This window comes from Schistocerca serialis, chromosome 4 (genome assembly GCF_023864345.2).
Source record: "Schistocerca serialis cubense isolate TAMUIC-IGC-003099 chromosome 4, iqSchSeri2.2, whole genome shotgun sequence".
NCBI lineage: Eukaryota > Metazoa > Arthropoda > Insecta > Orthoptera > Acrididae > Schistocerca > Schistocerca serialis.
In genome coordinates this window covers 74,348,915-74,365,119 of record NC_064641.1, presented here as the reverse complement: position 1 = coordinate 74,365,119, position 16,205 = coordinate 74,348,915, and the positions used below count along the sequence as shown (strand labels likewise).

General features: G+C 44.2%; 1 long non-coding RNA gene across 1 annotated transcript in view; it reads right to left on the bottom strand.

Moving 5' to 3' along the window:
• LOC126474153 (uncharacterized) overlaps nt 1–16,205 on the bottom strand; it is a 487,756-nt gene that overhangs the window by 34,333 nt on the left and 437,218 nt on the right. The window contains exon 4 of the long non-coding RNA XR_007586578.1: nt 6,243–6,362. This is a non-coding gene — a long non-coding RNA (uncharacterized LOC126474153). The remainder of the gene's footprint in view (nt 1–6,242; nt 6,363–16,205) is intronic.

The following is a 16,205-nucleotide window of genomic DNA, read 5'->3' as shown; positions in this document are numbered from 1 at the left end:
GCGAGCTCCAGGGTACAGAGAAACATAGCAGATGAAATGAAATACTGTACTAACCTGACTCTAGCAGATGTTGAACGTGAGCATCATTTATCTCTTGGTACTTTATTGCCTCGTCACCAAACTGCTGAAGGCAGATCGAAGCTGGACTGCTGGAATTTCTGCCATCTCATCCGAAATGTTCTGTTACAATTCTTGAAGACCATGCGGGTTGTTGCGACACACCTTATACTTGAGGGCTCCCAACACAAAGTAATTGTACATAGACAAATCCGTTGACCTGGATGTCCAGCTAGGCCCCTTCTGCTAACAACATCGTCAGGTGTGAAGCTTGTGTAAATGTGCTCCAAGATTCGGCCGGCGGTTTGGTCAGTTGCTCCATACTGATATAAGTAACTACAGGTCTCTTCCTCCTCCGTTAATGTTGTCACAAATGGTATCCACTCGTCCTGGCCACTTCTATTTGCGCCACAATTTATATCCATAGAATATTACCAGCCTTATCACATCCAGATATACCAACGCTACCAGCCTTTCATTATCTTGACGCCTCTCAATTATAAACGATTTGACTGCTAGGAAGTTTTCATCTTACTGGAACACCAGTTCAGTTATTCGGTAAGCAAGTATTTATTTTAACAGGACCGTGTAATGTCTCTTGCGGCGGTCTCTCCGCGATATTTTCAGAAATTTTATAAATTATATAACTCAGTACATATCTCGAAATATCTCTTCTTATCTTACCGATTCCTAAACTTTAATATACGATTATTATCAATGCAAAGTAGTTTCAAGCCCTATTATTCCTTGGAGCGTCCATTTACTCCATGGAATAGCTTCTCTACTATCTATGTTTTCTCTTATGAAAAGAATGAGGGAGATCTTGCCGATTAGCCGTGAAAGAACGAGGATGTGTATGTATGTATTGTTGAGCTAGTCGCCATCTTGATCAGATTCTGTATGAGAAGGAATTTAATACATGAACTAAACTAAGTGTGTTCGCGTATTATTTAACTGATTATTATTGACAGTGTCTGCTTACTACGCTGTGTTGCACACGATCAGTGGGGAACGTCTGATTTACACTGGACGAACCTGCCGTTTTGTATGCTCAAGATATCCAGTTACTTCAAATAAATACGCTAACACGGTCTTACCAGCAGATCTCCGGTCTTCCCCATGTGATCACCGAAAATTAATAATTATTACAAATGTTTTCAGGAGACCGACTGACAATTTTCGTCGCACTCAGGCTTCGAAACTGCTTCACTGCCCTAAGGAATTTAAGCTCAGTTTAATCAGGATAGAACAGTATTGAACTGTGTGAATGTGATAAGCCTGCTTTGTGAATAAAAATTCCCGTAATATACGCATGTTTTTTACTATCCTGATCAGTGAAGCTAAATCAGGCCGGTGTGAGAAAGGTTTTTAAATTTTTTGAATACCACAAAAAAATATTAAAACCGTATGGAAGCCTTTCTCGAAGTCAAGGAAGGATCATCTCTCTCCAGATTCCTCTCTTTCTTTAACACCCATGCTCATAAATTAACGATAATGCTGCTACATGGTGAAACAACTTTCTGGTGGCAGTTTGCGGGTTAAATCACCTCGGGTATGACCATGCAGTGCATTTGATCTGCGATCGTCGCACGGTGGCGCTGGCAGTAGCCAAAATACGCAGAGCTGTGTTGGTGCATGTCAGAGTACGGTGCAGCGAGTAAGTGTGCAGACGTTTTCAGACGTGCTAATGGTGACTGTGTGTTGAAAATGGCTCAAAGAGCACATATTGATGACGTTATGAGGGGTAGAATACTAGGGCGACTGGAGGCTGGTCAAACACAGCAGGCCGTAGCACGGGCCCTCCGTGTGCCACAAAGTGTGATCTCAAGATTATGGCAACGATTCCAGCAGACAGGAAACGTGTCCAGGCGCTACAGTACGGGATGTCCACAGTGAACAACACCACAAGAAGACCTATATCTCACCATGAGTGCCTGCGGAAGGCCACGCAGTACTGCAGGTAGCCTTGCTCTGGACCTTACCTCAGCCAGTGGCACAGTTGTCTCCAGACACACAGTCTACAGATGACTGAACAGACATGGTTTATTCGCCCGGAGACCTACAAGGTACATTCCACTGACCCCTGTTCACAGGAGAGCCCGTAAAGCCTGATGTCAAGAACACAGTACATGGTCATTGGAACAGTGGTCCCAGGTTATGTTCACGGACGAGTCCAGGTATAGTCTGAACAGTGATTCTCGCCGGGGTCTCATCTGGCGTAACCCAGGAACCAGATACCAACCCCTTAATGTCCTCGAGAGGGACATGTATGGAGGTCGTGGTTAGATGGTATGGGATGGGATTATGATTGGTGCACGTACACTCCTGAATGTGTTTGACAGAGGAACTGAAACAGGTCAGATGTATCGGGACGTTATTTTGCACCAGTACGTCCGCCTTTTCAGGGGTGTATTGGGTCTCACCTTCCTCCTGATGGATGATAACGCACGGGCTCAGCCAACTGCCATCGTCGAGGAGTACATTGAAACAGAAGATATCAGGCGAATGGAGTGGCCTGCCTGTTCTCCAAACCTAAGCCCCATCGAGCACGTCTGGGGTGCTCTTGTTCGACGTATCGCTACACGTCTTCAAACCACTAGGACACTTCAGGAGCTCCGTCAGGCACTGATGCAAGAATGGGAGGCTATACCCCAGCAGCTGCTCGACCACTTTATCCAGAGTATGCCAACCTGTTGTGCGGCCTGTGTACGTTTGCATGGTGATCACATCCCGTATTGAAGTTGGAGTACATGCGCAGGTAACAGTGGCGTTTCGGGACAGTTTTCTCAACTTATACCAATACCGTGGACTTACAGATCTGTGTCGTGTGTGTGTTCCCCATTTGCCTATGCTATTTAGCGCCAGTTTCGTGTAGTGTCACGTTGTGTGGCACCATACTCTGCAATTATCCTTAATTTATGAGCATAAGTGTAGTTGGGATCTAATAACACTATCGTTTCTCAGTGTGTCTATTTATTTGGCTTAGAGCTACGTCACATGGTGTTAGGTGGATGGCGTGTGCTGATGAGCGAGAAGTGACACGAAATTATTCGAAATTTGAAAAGCTAATAATTACAGAGCTCTTCACGACACTGCGACGAGTGGGTAGCATGGGCAGAATTGTGCAGGTAACTGGAAAAAGCAACAAGTTACCGCAGAGCGATGAATACGAGGTGGTGCGTGTGGAGGGGTGTAACAGGCGTATCGAGCGGTTGGTGCGGTGTTTGGGACCACGAGTATCAACAGCCGCCTGACATTCTGCTCGCCAAGCAGCGTGTGTTGCCGAGGAATAAACGAGGTTTCTGGCAGAGTGACATGCTTTCATTACTTCAAAAGAGTCGAATAACTGACATGAAAACTAACTCTGAACCCCCATGTAAACGACATCGAAAGTAACAAATTAATTTTATCCATCATATTAGATTTTGGTTTGAAAGCCTGCAAGTGTGTCAGTAATACAAAATAAGGCGAAAAATGCTTTATCTCCAAACGCATGTTAAAAGCAATTCTTTTTATGTTGTCATAAAACCCACGTAGAAAAAGTTATTCTTATGTGACGATGCAACCACAGATATGTACAGTGTTGTGGAAACTTTGTGCAAAATATTGTTGATCGTAACAAGAAAAAAAGCCGCTTCCTCCATCATCACAATCTCAGGATAACTTAACCAGGAAATGACTTCAGGCCTCAATAATTTACTGTGAAAAACGTGTTTGAACGCAGCAACGTCCCATAGTGCTAAAACTCTTCTTTTTTTACTGCACCAATTTACAAGTCAGTACATGTTTTTCCGGAGCAGATAAACTTTTTCCCGACGAAAAGAAATTAAAATTTGAAATCACAAGTAATTCTAAAACTTCGTAATGTTCATCCACGCAACGGATCCCAATTTAAACTTATTGTTAAAGATGGAGGACAGCCACTACTACTACTACTACTACTACTACTCTCTCTCTCTCTCTCTCTCTCTCTCTCTCTCTCTCACACACACACACACACACACATACACACAAAAGGAAATTTTAACGAGGGAGGAAAGTGTCAGGATAACTGAAATGTACGTAAACTAAACGCTAGGTTCAAATGGTTCAAATGGCTCTGAGCACTATGGGACTTAACATCTGAGGTCATCAGTCCCCTAGAACTTAGAACTACTTAAAGCTAACTAACCTAAGGACATCACACACACCCATGCCCGAGGCAGGATTCGAACTTGCGAACGTAGCAGTCGCGCGGTTCCGGACTGAAGCGCCTAGAACCGCTTGGCCACCGCGGCCGGCTAAACGTTAGGAATAGTTACTTCGCCGAACATTGAATTAGTGCCCTTGTAACACTACAACTGACGGTCGTATATATTATATAAATATGTTCATTTTTTAACGTTACAATTAACTTCATTGGTGAATTGTAAGGGTAGTATACAATGCATTATGAGTTCCCTGTATTTGCACTGTACATTGCTTGTTTCATAAAATAATTTTGACGAAAGTAAGTCGGTTTGTTTCATAAAATCACTTTGTTAGGAATATGTAGGCCCTGTGCTTCAGAGCTGTTAGAACTCCCAAGATATTCTGAAGGCTGCTATATCTACTTGTAAATATTTATACCGAGTAGGTCGGCTTGCTATATAGAGTGATTCTTGCTAACGTCTAAGGAACCCCGAAGCGACGTAGATGACACTGAGACAATTATTTTAATATAAGACACAGGCGGCCGAAAATGTCGGGAATACCCTGAAGTGGATGACAAACGTTGAAATGTGACGTCACCAGGTGACGTATCACGCCGTACGCGCAGCGGTTGAGTTTGTCGATCCTACCATCGCTGGCAGGGGCAGTGTTACACGTCGCTCCGCTAGGCTACTCTTTTATCGAACACTTTTCGAAATGTTATCTGTTGTAAACGTAGAAGTCACATTATTGTCCTTGCTGTAACCAAACAAAAGCTGTACTTATTTTGTGCCTCTTCCCTTTCGTCCCTTTATTATTTTGTTTAGAGCTTTTATTGAGTAAAGAAAACGTACGGGATTTACTGGTAGCAAAGCGATTCGTAAGCTTATAACGCAATACGTTAGTTTTTTGTTGAACTGCACTGTACTTTGCAATAAACCAGCGGGTACCGCGAGACCGGTAAATGAAATTACAAATATATTTTCAATATAAACACATAATCGTCTAACCCAATGAAAAAAAATACTTCCTGCCACACAGAAGATTGGAACCCTGAGCCGATCGAGAGACGTGCACGTAGGCCAGGAGCCACACTGACAAGAACACAGGTTGTTTATAAATGAATATCGGAGTTTTAAGGCTTTATAATATTTATTATGTTAAACTTACAGTTATAAATGATATGGGAAATGAAAGAGGAACTCAAACAGTTTTACCAAGAACCTTATAAATGTTCAATGTGAGCACCATTTGTCACACGGTAAACATCAAGTCTGCTGCTTCAATCCGGTTTCTTAATTCAGGGAGGTCTGCTGGTAGCGGTGGCACGTACACACGACCCTTGATGAAGCCCCAAACAAAAAAATTCCATAGCGTTAGGTCGGGTGAACATGGAGGCCATGCAAAGCAAGCCTCGACATTGGACCCCTTGCGGCCTATCCAGTGCATGGGTACAGTGAAGTTCAACCAATCTAGCGGATTTCGGCGGAAACATTGCGCGCTACGCATGCGCACTGGTGCCAAACACAACTGTTTGAGCTGCTCTTTCACTTTACATATCATTTATATACTGTAAGTTTAATATAATAAATATTATAAAGCGTTAAAACCCCGATACGCATTTATAAACACCCTGAACTTGACTTGGGTTGGGATGATCAGTTGCGGCAACGTACGTCATCTGCTGACGTCACATGTCCATTTTCCATACAGTTTTCGGGCATTTCCCTACATTTGTGGTCCCCAGGTGTCTTATATTAAATTACTCGTCTCAGCGTCATCTGCATCGCTTCGGAGGTTTTTAAGCGATCGTAAGAATCGCCCTACACGAAGAGTATCCCAAGGATGGTGCTTAACTCCGGAACCATGCGGATGCTACGGTCGCAGGTTCGAATCCTGCCTCGGGCCTGGATATATGTGATGTCCTTAGGTTTAAGTAGTTCTAAGTCTAGGGGACTGATGACCTCCGATGTTAAGTCCCATAGTGCCTAGAGCCATTTTCTGATGGTGCTTACCTGTATGAGCAGAGCGGTGAGTGCGCACGCGCAGCTGGCCGTGGAAACACCGAGTCCGGACAGGAAGAGCGACTGCTTCAGCCGCGAGCAGTAGCGCCGGTACAGGTCCTCCAGCTCCATCTGGAACACGAGGGCATTCCTAACATTTGCACACGTTCTGGAAACACAGTCTTCTCTAAAATAGTGCCAGTCAATCTTTCACTCTGTGATTACGAAATCAATTCAAAATCGTAAGCCACAGTGGCACTTCAAAATGGATTTTGCTTTTTATGGACGGTGCAACAACTCCAGCCGTCATTACCTCTGAAAACATAATGATGGGAGCTAATTCTAACAAACATTGCTTCCAGATGCTACAGCTGGACTTACGCACTCCAGGCATATGGGATGAAGCGTCTGTGCACCCACCTTGCGCCTTCTATAGTCCTGTCTCCTGGGAAGAAGCTACCGCACTGTCGCAGATCTGCTGTTATCGCTTCCCTTGACTGTAACGAGGATCGCTACGAATTTCCTACATCGCTTGGCTACTAGCGATAGATATTTTTGTAGGGATGGCACGATATGTTTAATTTCCCACAAAAACAATCGTGATGGAATGTGTACACCCTCAGTCTCAAGCGCTTTTAAATATAATGACACATAGTCGGAGCAGAATAAAACACACCTACATCTTTCTCGATGCACGTTCACCCTGAGAGTAACGCCATACCTTGTTGTGAGGTCGTTCTGCAGACTCTATTCTCAAAAAGTAGCCAATCAGAGGCCGGAACAGACACCTCTTTCTTATGAGGGCTTGCTCTGGACAGGCAATGGGAAACGAGGAGATGTATATCATTACTTTCAAATGAGTGACCACGCACCCAGCGCGGGTAAGGACTGTAAACATACCGCACCGTTCAGCTTATCCTATTTTTCACATCATAACCAGTTTCCATATACCTCATTATTTGGCTAGAATAACTGTTTCCAGTAAACCAACACCATGTTTTCCATTTGGCAGATCTGAGCATAGAGCCGTGACTGTCGTTAAAATAGAAACACATAGCCGGCCGCTGTGGCCGAGTGGTTCTAGGCGCTACAATCCGGAACCGCGCTCCTGCTACGGTCGGAGGTTCTAAGCCTGCCTCGGGCACGGATGTGTGTGATGTCCTTAGGTTAGTTAGGTTTAAGTAGTTCTAAGTTCTAGGGGACTGATGATCTCAGATTTTAAGTCCCATAGTGCCTGGAGCCATCTGAATTTTGTCGTATTTCATGGTATACCATTAGCGTTGAGAGGCAAGGGCATCATATGCTGGTGCGCAGAGGAGTGGTTGGAAGTGATGGGAAATGAGCTGTTGTTGATAAAATCGGGTAGTAGGCTGTGGTGCACCTCCTCCTGGCCACGGATGCGGCCGGCTAGCGGACCCTCCATTGTGCTGTCTAGATTTCAATATGGATCATATAAGGGGTGGCAAAAGATTCCATTAGAAGGCTGTACAGTTCGGAATCGGTATGCAAATAAGGCAAAATTGCCCTAAGTATTGAAACGAAGCTGTCATCCCACCGACGAACCAGGTTAACGATATCCATTTGGTAAAACACCGTGTTATGCAGCGTGGGGAAGTCCCAATTGCCTGCTGCACATCCCCAACGTACGGGAATGGTTGATCCTTCAGGGCCTTTTTCAAGGGACCGAGTTCACGATAATCGGTTGGGGAGAGATCAGGAATAGAGGGCGGGTGTTAGTGTGTCTCCCTCTTGAGTTGGCGTAAACCCTGCGTTAAGACATTTTGGACACGGGATTTGCGTAATCATGAAGTAGCGGCACTGCTTGGGAACTTGGCGCAGTATCCCACAACGGTGGTTACCGACAGACCTGCTGCCCCATACAAATTATACATTCACAGATGAATGTCTAGCGGTGTCTGTCCTTCGGGAACCAAGGAAAGAATAACAGTACGTTGGCCCTGTTCCTACGCTTTTGATAATTACGTCGCCATAGTTCACGCATCCGCATAGACCGCACGCACGTCCACAGCGGCCGGCCGGAATACATCACATTGATCCCAAGTCTTTTTTTGAGTACATTCCATCTTGGCTCTCACAGCCGTTAATTCATTTCTCTGAATACCAATGTGATCTGGTACCCACTAGAATGACTCCTTATTTCCGAACTTCTGTAGATGGAAAAGACAGCCATGAATGTTGTTCAAATGGCTCTGAGCACTATGCGACTTAACTTCTGAGGTCATCAGTCGCCTAGAACTTATAACTAATTAAACCTAACTAACCTAAGGACATCACACACATCCATGCCCGAGGCAGGATTCGAACCTGCGACCGTAGCGGTCACGCGGTTCCAGACTGAAGCGCCTTTAACCGCACGGCCACACCGGCCGGCATGAATGTTGTATATTGTGTTTAAGGCAGAACAAGGGCAAATAATTTTCTGTTAACGATGTAGTAGGTCATCAGATGAGCAGAAAGCATTGATGCGAATGACATTTAGGATATCTCTATAGCAACTGATTTACTCGGAGGGTGTGTAAAAGAACTAATCGAGTCGAACTGAAATCAATAAGCCCAACGTTTCCGACTCAATAATGCATCCAACGGAAGACGCTAGTGCTTATGGATGCTCTAAGTCTGTTTCTCTGCTGGGTTATATTCGTTTTACTGATATGAAGCCATTCGGGGAGTCGGAGCAGATGAATTTTTCAACACGAATGCATCCAACTTAAAATGGTTCAAATGGCTCTGAGCACTATGGGACTTAACGTCTGTGGTCATCAGTCCCCTAGAACTTACAACTGCTTAAACCTAACTAACCTAAGGACATCACACACATCCATGCCCGAGGCAGGATTCGAACCTGCGACCCTAGCAGTCTCGCGGTTCCGGACTGAGCGCTTAGAACCGCTCATCCAACTTACTCCATGCTCTAATGACTGCATTTAACTTCGCGTGAGATTCAATGAATTCTTTTAGCAAACGAATCGTAAGGGCACACCCATAAAACAAAATTAAAATATAACAGTACTGACCTATTAAGACAGTTTCCTTGCCTGCGAATGTTCTCATGTAATTATGGTAATCATCTTGCTGTAAATTATTTACACTACTGGCCATTAAAATCGCTACACCAAGATGAAATTCAGATGATTAACGGGTATTGATTGGACAAATATATTATACTAGAACTCACATGTGATAACATTTTCACGCAATTTGGGTGCATAGATCCTGAGAAATCAGTACCCAGAACAACCACCTCTGGCCGTAATAACGGCCTCGATACGCCTGGGCATTGAGTCTAACAGAGCTTGGATGGCGTGTACAGGTACAGCTGTCCATGTAGCTTCAACACGATACCATAGTTCATCAAGAGTAGTGACTGGTGTATTGTGACGAGCCAGTTGTTCGGCCATCATCGACCAAACGTTTTCAATTGGTGAGAGATCTGGAGAATGTGCTGGCCAGGGCAGCATTCGAACATTTTCTATATCCAGAAAGGCCCGTACAGGACCTGCAACATGCGGTCGTGCATTATCCTGCTGAAATGTAGGGTTTCGCAGGGATCGAATGAAGGGTAGAGCCACGGGTTGTAACACATCTGAAATGTAACGTCAACTGTTCAAAGTGCTGTCAATGCGAACAAGAGGTGGCCGAGACGTGTAACCAGTGGCACCCCATACCATCACGCTGGGTGATACGCCACTGTGGCGATGACGAATACAGGCTTCCAATGTGCGTTCACCGCGATGTTGCCAAATGGCTCTGAGCACTATGGGACTTAACGTCTATGGTCATCAGTCCCCTAGAACTTAGAACTACTTAAACCTAACTAACCTAAGGACATCACACAACACCCAGTCATCACGAGGCAGAGAAAATCCCTGACCCCGCCGGGAATCGAACCCGGGAACCCGGGCGTGGGAACCGAGAACGCTACCGCACGACCACAAGCTGCGGACGATGTTGCCAAACATGGATGCGACCATCATGATGCTGTAAACAGAACCTGGATTCATCCGAAAAAATGAAGTTCTGCCATTCGTGCACCCAGGTTCGTCGTTGAGTACACCATCGCAGGCGCTCCTGTCTGTGATGCAGCGTCAAGGGTAACCGCAGCCACGGTCTCCGAGCTGATAGTCCATGCTGCTGAAAACGTCGTCGAAGTGTTCGTGCAGATGGTTGCTGTCTTGCAAACGTCTCCATCTGTTGGCTCAGGGATCGAGACGTGGCTGCACGATCCATTACAGCCACGCGGATAAGGTGCCTGTCATCTCGACTGCTAGTGATACGAGGCCGTTGGGATCCAGCACGGCGTTCCGTATTACCCTCCAGAACTCACCGGTTCCATATTCTGCTCACAGTCATTGGATCTCGACCAACGCGAGCAGCAATGTCGCGATGCGATAAACCGCAATCGCGGTAGGCTACATTCCGACCTTTATCAAAGCCGGAAAAGTGATGGTACGCATTTCTCCTCCTTACAGAAGGCATCACAACAACGTTTCACCAGGCAACGCCGGTCAACTGTTGTTTGTGTATGAGAAATCGGTTGGAAACGTTCCTCATGTCAGCACGTTGTAGGTGTCGCTACCGGCGCCAACCTTGTGTGAATGTTCTGAAAAGCTAATCATTTGCATATCACAGCATCTTCTTCCTGTCGGTTAAATTTCGCGTCTGTTGCACGTCATCTTCGTGGTGTAGCAATTTTAACGGCCAGTAGTGTACTTAAAACCATATTGGTGTACTGTCACTCCTGTTCCTCAGCAAATCAAAAATAACTCTGGAACAAATTTCATGCACCGACGCAAATTTTTAAGCTTACAGGAACCTTCAGCTATGGTTCCAACCTCTGTGAATCTTTCTTGAATTCAGGCAAAGATCTGGATTCGGATCTCGGTTCTGCTCAATGCTCAAGGCAATGTATTTGTATTGAGAGGATCGTATGGCTGTAAAAGATCAAAGAAGACGCTAAAATGCCATGACGTGCACGCGTAGTCACTTTTACTTTTTTATCCCTGGCTACTACCACTAACAGCAAAGCACTTTTGTCACAGCGTACGAGCTTTCTGCGGCCGATTTCATTTGGTTCGGCCGGCCGGAGTGGCCGTGCGGTTCTGGGCGCTACAGTCTGGAGCCGAGCGACCGCCACGGTCGCATGTTCGAATCCTGCCTCGGGCATGGATGTGTGTGATGTCCTTAGGTTAGTTAGGTTTAATTAGTTCTAAGTTCTAGGCGACTGATGACCTCAGCAGTTGAGTCGCATAGTGCTCAGAGCCATTTGAACCATTTGGTTCCGAAACCTTGGGTTTCAGCTGATGTAGAATTTGAAGTTTTCTATAGCTCCCTATGACCTAGAAGTAGATAATCAAGTTACTTTTTGAGATGTAGGAAACGGCGGGTGTAACGCAATGGCTAAGTAGACGTCAGACAACGAATTCGTTTCTTAGAATGATTTTTCAGTGTGGAAAATGCCAAGTTTCACCGTGGTTCGGACCTGACGTTAAACCGTTAGTCCCTGTGAATGACTGCGTAAATGAAATCAAAAGTGGGATGGAAGGCAACGACATGCCACCTTCTCGTAAAGTTCACTTTTCAAATAAATTTGCACTAACTAGGACAATATGTCATAGAGGTATCCGTAGCAAAAAATGGTTCAAATGGCTCTGAGCACTATGGGACTTAACTTCTGAGGCCATCAGTCCCCTAAACTTAGAACTACTTAAGCCTAACTAACCTAAGGAAATCATCACACACATCCATGCCCGAGGCAGGATTCGAACCTGCGACCGTAGCGATCGCGGGGCTCCAGACTGTAGCGCCTTGAACCGCTGGGCCACTCGGGTCGGCTATCCGTAGCAGCTCGTAATGATAAGTTCACAGTTATCTCGCAAGTGATTCCTTTACTAACCTATGTTCACTGAAACGAGTTTGCTTCCATTACTGTATAATTTCATCTCTGTCAGTTTTCGCTACTAATTGTTATACACCGCCTGTAGATGCCAAGACCAGTCCTCAAGTCAACTATAGACTTGAGACAAGCATCCTATTCTCGAAAGAAGTTAATTTTCAATAAACCATTACCGATTAAAAGAAATAATTTTTTTTGAACCTATTGTATTGCCGACTTGTATCCCGATGAAATCGCAACGTTCCTGATGAGTTGCCACCTCTAAGTTTTCATACGAAGTGTTTCAAAAGAGAGGATAAAGACATATTAAATATCCTCGTAAATACAGTACTAGCTACAGTATACATTGGGGCAAACATGGTTCAGTTAATATCAGCCATTATTCGATTCATAAGGAAACGCTGCTGTACGGAAGTTCGGCTTCCGGTGCCCCACAGATAACAAGTGTCTGGAGGCAGATGACAGTTTCGCTGGCCTATTCACGCAGGCCGACGCCGAATACAGCCCCAGCCCTTTGACGCGGCGCCTGCGAGAAGTGACGCAGTTACAGCGTCGGCTGTGACAGGGAAGCGCCCTTCCGGCCCTTTGAACTCCCTTCTCCGTTCTCTTCTGTTTCTCCCGCCGGCGTCGCCGCTTATGAAGCCAGTCATATTTCGCCAACGTCAACGCGGCCGCTGACGTGTGCGTCGCTCAGACTCATATCTGTTCTGCAGCGAGACCACGAGACCACAGCTTACGTCACGGAAGTGTATATTTAGCCTTTAGCCAACAGTTATGCGCTGATATAGCGGTATAGTGGTGGTGATTGAAGACCGTATCGCAAAGATTGTTATGAGAAACTGATATCTGTTTGACGAAATGGGAGCAGTGGTGCATGGGCAACAAGATGAACATAGCAGGTAATAAAACGACTCCATACTTCTAGAAAAAAAAACGTTCACATAGCAAAAATTCCGAATGATTAAGATCAAGACTTACATACATTAGCTTGAACACTTACGATGAAATGATGGAGTAAAAGTGTTGTCAACAAACTTATAGATACAGACATCAGAAAGAAATTTGTGCAAACTCCAATCAAATACGGCGGAAACTTTAACATGTTTCAGTATTTTTTTGTTCCATTCGTAATGAGTTTATATAGAAAAGAGCGAGGAAGATTCATACCTAATTTAATCCTCACAATCACTGATTCTTACAGTTTCCACTTGGCGCTAAGGGATTTATCACAACACTCTGCCATCAGAATGTTGATAGGTTGATTTCCTATCAACCTGTCTAAATACTAGTCGTTTTACGAGCATTAAAAGAACAATCTTAAGCGTTCCCTCTGTAATAATCACTCAAACGTACGTGAAGTTCAACAAATTATTTCTCGACTAGAAAAATTCAATCATACGTAAAGCATATCGCTGCAAATCTATTCATGCAGATACATCTTACCAGAAATAGTTCATAACTGTTCCAGAAAATTCTCAAAAATGATTGCATAGTATGTGTGTGTGTGTGTGTGTGTGTGTGTGTGTGTGTGAGTGTGGAGGTGGGTGGGTGGGTGGATGGTTGTGGTGTGTTCTGCCATCTTAAAGACAATATCAACAACTGAAATGTTAGCTGTACTGATAAATTTAAAGTTCCTATTAAATAAAAATTTATAAAGAAAACTTCAGAACAGCTGCATTTCAGTTGTACTTGTCTTTCTATGGATTAGCCCAATCGCCGTTGTGCTGGGTTACGGAGTAGCCTTGCAACTGATTTCTTAAGAGCGAAAGACTGCAAACTGAGACAGTCACAAAGAATATCATCTAGACATCAACTCCGGCGAGAAATTTTCTAAAATAATATAGAGTGTAACGTAGACTGACTACGGGAGCTACCCTATGTATGTGGACGGAGGTACTTTCTCGTAGTTTCACACGTCCTATTCTCTCTCTAGATGGTGTGAGCAAACGACAACTGCTTCCTCTCTTCAGCGTACTGAAAGACTATCATTCGTCTTCCATACAGTTCGCATTGTTAATGGATAGATTAATTTGGTTCATATTTACAGCTTCGAGTTTACATAATTATCTTTTTGTGTTTGAATACGTTATTTTGTAGATATTCGCACTCCATCGGAATATTCTACCAAAGGAACTGTTGGCCCTTTGGTCATGAGGAAAGTGTGACGTCCAACTGTATCTTCTTTATGCGCGTGTCCGTATTTTAATGGAAAACTTTTGGATTTTAAAATTCTCTGGCATGAAAATATCCGCATGATTTTAAACTAGATTTATTAATACAGTAAATATATGAAATCTCTTAGCCGAAAGGATTCACGAATACATTTGACAATATTACTCCAATCTTACTATAGTCTGAAAATGCATGTTTCAGATTGAGACTTAATACAAAAGTTTAAAGATCGTACGTCGATGTCCTTCTCTAGAAGAGATTTCGGAAGCCGTTATCGAGTCATTCGACGGATGAACGGAGATGATGTCTTCGGTGGAATAATATAGGTGCTCATCAAGAGACCTTGCTTACTGAGAAGCTGGATGAATACCTTAAAAGCCTGTTAACAAAAACTATAAAAATAGTTCGACATTTCAATTTCTCTCTTTTTCCTTCTCTCTCTCCCCCTCTAGTGCTGTTTCTTACCACGTTTTGGCAGCAAGACTGTAAAACCTGCTTAACAGCGTGGATGATAGAAAATCGCCATAGGAAACTACATGCAACTTTTAAATCCTAATCAATTTGCAAGGCAGAGCGATTAAGCGCAGCGATTACACGATGGGCTCACATTCGGAAAGATGGCTGTCCTAGGCTTTCCGAAACTTCTTAAGCAAAATTCCGGGATGATTTCTTTAAGAAGCACAAGATGGGTTTATTCACACCCCTTACGAAATCCTAGCTTGCGCTCAGTCTCTGATGACCTTCTTGTTAACGAACAATTATCCTTCATCTTGTGTCCTTTCTTTCATTTTGCTTTGCACTCTAAGGTTAAAAAAAACTCACCAAAAAATCAGTTTTATTTATAAAGGCTTCGAGGAAATTTTTCTTCCAGAGCGTCCGCGCTTTTCGTCGTTCCCGTTGTGTAAAGTAACTGCGGTTAGGAGTCCTTGCTCGGGACTCATGAGGACCAATACGATTTTCTCAGTATAGGTGTTAAATTAAGGAGTAAATCACGGAACATAGTGTGGAATGAGGATACAACAAAGTTAAAATTTTCAGTAGGGAGTTATTTGTCATCCATTATATTTAACTAGTCTCTCACGTACTACTGTCATTGGGAATAATGTCGAATCGAAGCTCCAATAACCTTAATGCGTGGCGAAGCCCTCGTCCTCTTCCTGATTGGATTTTCTTCTTACCAGCGTGTCATTGTGCAATAAATATTATTCCGCAAAGTACGATTAACGTGAAAAATGTGACTTACCGGCAGGGTAAGAACACCACACTGCTGTCCCGAATGTCTTAGTTTCATCTGAGAACGTGGACACCCAATTCTGCAAAGAAGTTCATGGGAGAAACAACTTAAGCAGTTTGACGATAATTTTTATTGAAGTAATCATTAGTTGAACGTGTCGTGTACGGGTCGTCCGTGAAGTAATACCGACTAATATGGCTCAAATGGCTCTGAGCACTAAGGGACTTAACATCTGTGGCATCAGTCCCCTAGAACTTAGAACTACTTAAACCTAACTAACCTAAGGACATCAGACACATCCATGCCCGAGGCAGGATTCGAACCTGCGACCGTAGCGGTCACGCGGTTCCAGACTGAAGCGCCTAGAACCGCACGGCCACAACGGCCGGCAATACCGACTAATAACTTTGTATTATTTAAACGTTCGAATAAATGCAAAACAAGGGTTCTAATAGGCCACCTAAGAATCAATGAAACGCTTGATACCGTCACATCAATACAGACCACACCTATCGGATACGCAGAGCCGGTTTAAGACCCAAGTGACACAAGGCACCGCTTGGGGCGCCAAGCTAAGTGGGCCACTCAAGTGCAAAATTTGTACGAGGTGCATTCAAGTTCTAAGGCCTCCGATTTTTTTTCTAATTAACCACTC